Source organism: Eretmochelys imbricata, chromosome 3 (assembly GCF_965152235.1).
Source record: "Eretmochelys imbricata isolate rEreImb1 chromosome 3, rEreImb1.hap1, whole genome shotgun sequence".
Classification (NCBI taxonomy): domain Eukaryota; kingdom Metazoa; phylum Chordata; order Testudines; family Cheloniidae; genus Eretmochelys; species Eretmochelys imbricata.
In genome coordinates, this window is record NC_135574.1 from 50,538,762 (window position 1) to 50,544,137 (window position 5,376).

Sequence of the window (5,376 nt, forward strand, 5' to 3'; positions counted from 1 at the left end):
TCTCTGCAGCTGTCAGCTTGCCATCTTTCAAGAGCAACCTGTTAGCACAAAGACTTAAAGCTGCTCTAAGTGAACAGCAGTTGAGTTTTTTCCAGAGGCGGGGCAATGCTCAATTGCCATGAAGCTGGTGTAGACTGCTTGCTGGGGTGGAAGGAGATTGGCCAAGGTATCTTGTGCTCCAGCTATTCCTGCCAGTGTTGGTGACCCTGAGGGGTTTGTCACAAATGACTGTAAATTAGAGCAGCAACTATGAACTGAGCCCTCTGTATAGTGGGAAAAACTGAAATCCAAGACTTGAACATGCTCACATATAAGAGAAGTTTGAATGTGTATCCAAACTGTGTGGTTTGGGCCTATTTCTAATTTTAGCTTTAAAATGGCTTCATCAAAGAGCACCACAAAATGTCTGAACGTCTATATACTATGTATTTGCACTTCAGTATATTATTTCAGATTATAACTTGTGCACATTTTTCATACATTGCAGATAATTATGGTGCACATGAGTTTCAATATATACTGTATATATATTTCAGTATGGAGTATGTGTTTCACGGCAGTTGCTGGCAATTTCTGATATATACTGCACAGAATTCTCATTAGCACCAATGTGAGTTACCAATCAAAATTACTGTGGAAAATCTTTGTCCATCGTTGAACAGCTAGGGGCCAAAATATGCTTTATATTACGCTGGTGAAAATCAGTCATTGACACAAATTTGGAGTTTCCTCAGATTCCAGTATAACTGAAGGTAGAATTTGCCCCCTCAAATGTTATAATATTTTGCATTGTATAATGCACAGCAAGTGTATAGGATATACATATGAACTAGCTATGAGGGCAATAGCAGTAAAATACAGCTTGAGGGAGAGTTGACTAATAGGAAAAACATTCCCTTTGACTTGAAAAAGTAGCCTCCAGTTTAAAACTGACATAGGGAAAGTGCATGGATATGATTCCTGGTCAGTGAAATAGTATTTTGTGTTCTCCAACAAACAGAGAGATCTGTTCCCATTAACTGCCAAAGATCTGCCAGTGGGTCACTCTCTCTCTACTTGTGGCACCTTAGAGACACTATAAATAAGACAACTTATTTGAGCATAAGCTTATGCATCCGATGAAGTGAGCTGTAGCTCACGAAAGCTTATGCTCAAATAAGTTGGTTAGTCTCTAAGGTGCCACAAGTACTCCTTTTCTTTTTGCGAATACAGACTCACATGGCTGTTACTCTGAAATCTCTCTCTACTAAGTCAGATCTCCCACTAAGTCGATGGCTTGTACATACAGCTTCAGGTCGAAGTTTGCCTTCCCCGACTGTAATAAAAACCAGTCATATACACTGCCTTCCTGGGTTCAAATACACTTTAAAAAAGACCTACTGCCATGGGATTGTCAGACAAACAGCTAAAAAAGGTTCAAAAATGGTTTTGATGTTTATATAGATATAAATTCTACTGTCATTGAAGGCAGTGGGAGCTTTGCTGCTGATCACAACAGGAGAAATATCAGGGACCTAGCATGTATAGATATGTAACCAAGAATACAAATTACTCCATCACCCTTGCTGCAGCAAGAGCATAAGATGATCCTATGACAGGGTGAGGCAGGACTATTGCTCTTTTGTTGCAGTATTGTACAATTAGGGACAGATTACAAAAGCTTATGTTTCATCAGCATTTGTCACTGTCAAAGAAAGGAATCTGTCCCCATTAAAGTGAATGGTAAAGCTGCTATTGATGCAGAATCAAGCCCCAGTTCACTGATATATTCTAGTAGGTCAATGTCTGTATTCTTTGTATTTATTTTAGATGCTTTTAAACATTTCAACATGTCTTTGGGCACTCATGCTTCCAGTCAGAAGTATTTTAAAAGGTCCTTTAAAAAAGGTAGACTTTCAAGTATGGTTCGTTTAAAGAAAGTTAGATCTGCCTAGAGGAACTGCCATCATCAGGTTTTCCTATCTCTTTCTGGGTTCAAGGTAGAGTAATGGTCCCTTACAATATGTGCTAACTACTTATGTTAAACAATCTGCTCCACCTTGTATTTTTAGCTGTGACACTCTGAGTACCTTTCCCAGACCTGAAGAAGAGTTCTGTGTGGCTCGAAAGCTTCTCTCTCTCATCAACAGAAGTTGGTCCAATAAAAGATATTACCTCACTCACCTTGTCTCTCTTATAACCTGGGACCAACGTGGATGAAGAACTCATTTCAGGTAAAGCAGATGTGGCCATTTTTGTTGTCTTTCTGAAGTATGTGCATGAAAACTTGGTCATGAGAGGTGAAGAATTTAAAATGCAAAATAAGACTCCATTTGGGAGAAACATATCAGATTTTTAAAATAGTTTAGAACAAGCAACCATCACATTATTTTTCATACATTGTACAAAATTTATGAAGTATTCAGTGGTTTATATTGCTGTTAGCCTTTACTTCAGCCTGCATTTCTGGACTTTCTGTTTCAAAAGGGAAAAAAGGATCATCAGCTAAAAAGCTTGATGTAAATTCATATGTATGGACTTTTCTTTTATAGACTATGCCATTGAGGACAACTTGGAAACTCCTTAGTATGCAGATTTTAGATAAGATACACTGTAATAACTCCTTTGGGTATGTAAATAATATTTTCTATTAACTGAATTCTACTACGTGGTGAGAATTAAGTATAAAAGCAATGTGTCTGTGGTCACGGGAATCTGTTCTCTTTTTAACATTGTGGCAAGGAAGCAATATAAAGTTAAATTCATTATAGCCTGTCTCTTGGGAATTCTGTTTTTGGCCCGCATACTCAATGCAATGTTATGTTATTGCAAAATCCATTTTAACCCACCAAGTGCATCATAACTAATTTTCTTTTTGTAGTTATTACAGGGTAATAATAAGGTAATGTGGTGTAGTGGTGTGATATCATACTGAATGTGGAACCACCAGAATGAAAAATCCATACTTCTGTTCTGAACTTTCCCAAGTTCTCACATTAGGAGGCCGGCCCAGTGATGAGTAGCACTGTTGTGCTAGGGACAAGAAAGAGAATGAAACCAAAAGAGTCTCTGCACAGCTTTGAAGTGAAAAATGTGGCCAGTGTTGTGGCCAGACAGCTACCTATGTACCAGAGGAATGGAGAGAGCAACTAGGCCCAAATTTTATAAGGGTTTCATTAGATGGGCTAACAGAAAGTTGTGTTCATCTATGGGCCTTTTAATGTGAATAGTTTAGCCTGTTACAAAGATAAGGATCATTTGCAAGATGTAGATCCAGATCTGACTTCAGATTTTGAAGACTTCCAAAATTTGTGGTTTTCACTTCACAGCTATCTCCCATTTAAACTTTTTAGGATCACTTCTCATTTTAGAGCTTAAATAAATGAAGCAAAATCATTCCTAGTGTATCACCATTGGCCTAATGCATTTACTTTAATATAAATGTTGTATCACATTATATATGTAATTTAAAATTTGAATCAATATAATTAATACATTTGTTGATAAAGTCATTAGCACTACACAGTTGCAACCTTCTAGTACAATGTTACTGAAGGAAAGGGAGAGAGGGTAACCCACCAGTAGTAAATAAAGGCATGCATGTGTCAACCTTCAAATCAAACTGTCAGGAGAGACATTGACAGAATCTTCGCTCTTCCCCATAAAATTTCACTCAGGAATTTCTGCCACAATTGTGGCAGAAAAATGTGGTTGAACTAGAGCACATCAGAAAGTGGTGATTAGTGCCGTATAAGAGCTTGCTAAGTTCAATTTGGGGTTTAAAATAGAGGACAGCCATGATATCGAGAGACACATGAGAGGTATGCACAGGAGAGATAATACAAAGAACAAAAGTAACTCCAACCACTGCCATTTCCAGCACTTTGCTTCTCCCTCACATCATCTCCCACTCCTTGTCCTCAATCAGACTCTATTCCTCTATGTTATCACTATCTACTACCCACTGTCTCCTCTCCTTCGACTATCCTCTCTGGTTTTGACAATGCCTCTCCCTCTCTCTTCTCACAATTTCCTTCTCTTCATCCTTGGTGACTTCAACTTTCACCCTGATGTCCAGTCCCACTCTTTATCCTCTTGCCTCATTACCATCATTTCCTCAGTTGATCTTCAATCCTGGATTAGCTCCCTCTCTCAGGAAAATTGCCATTCCTTCATGGGTGGCATGTGAATTGCCTGTTGGGGAAGGCTAGCCCCCAGCCCCTCCCCTTCTACCCAGGGCCTCACCCCTCCCCACCCTGCTGGAGCCTAGAGTACCCTCACTGGAGCCATCGTGCCCCCCACCAGTCCCAGGCTGCCCCAGGGCCCCCAGGCACAGACACCCCCAGCACCGGAGAGCCAGGTAGGTCGTGTGACCCCAGCCACCCCCAGCACTGGGCCCGTCCCTTGTCCCAGCTGCAGGCCAGCCCGCCCCAGCCAGAGCCTCAGCAGAACAGTGGGGAAGCAGGCAGGAGGTGGCCTGGGGGTGAAGTATGAGTGAGACCACCCTGTGCTGTTTGGGGAAGCTCATCCTCCCTTGGCCTGCAATACCCACCACCCATGCATTCCTCCAACCTCATCCTTATTGAGTACTGTTTTAAACCTGCTGCCTTGTTCTTGATCCTTCTGCTCTTGTTCTTTCTACCTACCATTTCATCTTCTTTAACTCAATCTGCTTACCCCCGCCCACTCCCCATCAATACACCTGCCCCTTCTGTAATCTCCAACCTATCAATACCCCTAATTTATACATGACTCTCAGCCCCCTTCTCCTTGCTCTCAACTTCCACCTCTCTGATTCAGATGTTGGTTCCTTCTACTCTACACTGTCCTCCACCCATAATGCCTTTGCTTTGCTTTTCCACCAAAATGTTTATGATTCTAGTCCTCCACTTTGGCATTCACCCAGCATCTGATTCCTTGGCTCCAGCTTTCAGGCTACACTGCATACTTCTGAGGAAAATCCCATAACCATGCAGAAGGGGAGGGAAATAGAAAAATAGGAACAAGATCTTCCCTCCCTGCTATTCCTGTTTTCTTCCATCTTCCTATTACTTTTCCTTATTTTGACCATTGTCCTTTCACCTCCTCTTCTCATCTTTTCTCCAGCAGGATCATTCTTGGTTAAGGTGTTCTTAGAAATTAGAATAAAAATTAAAAGCCTCTTAGCTCTAGTTCATCAACACCAGTTCTCCAGTTTGTTGAGTCCACCCATACAGGAACATGCAGTCACCACCTACTATATTAAAAAATTAGATGGTGGGGGAGAAAACATTAGTAAACATTTATAAATAGTTCTAATTTCCAATTATGTTTTTCTATTAATCTTGAAGCATTTACACAGCATTATTTCAGATTTAATTTTTTCTAACAATTAAGATGGGTTTTCTTTAATTGATT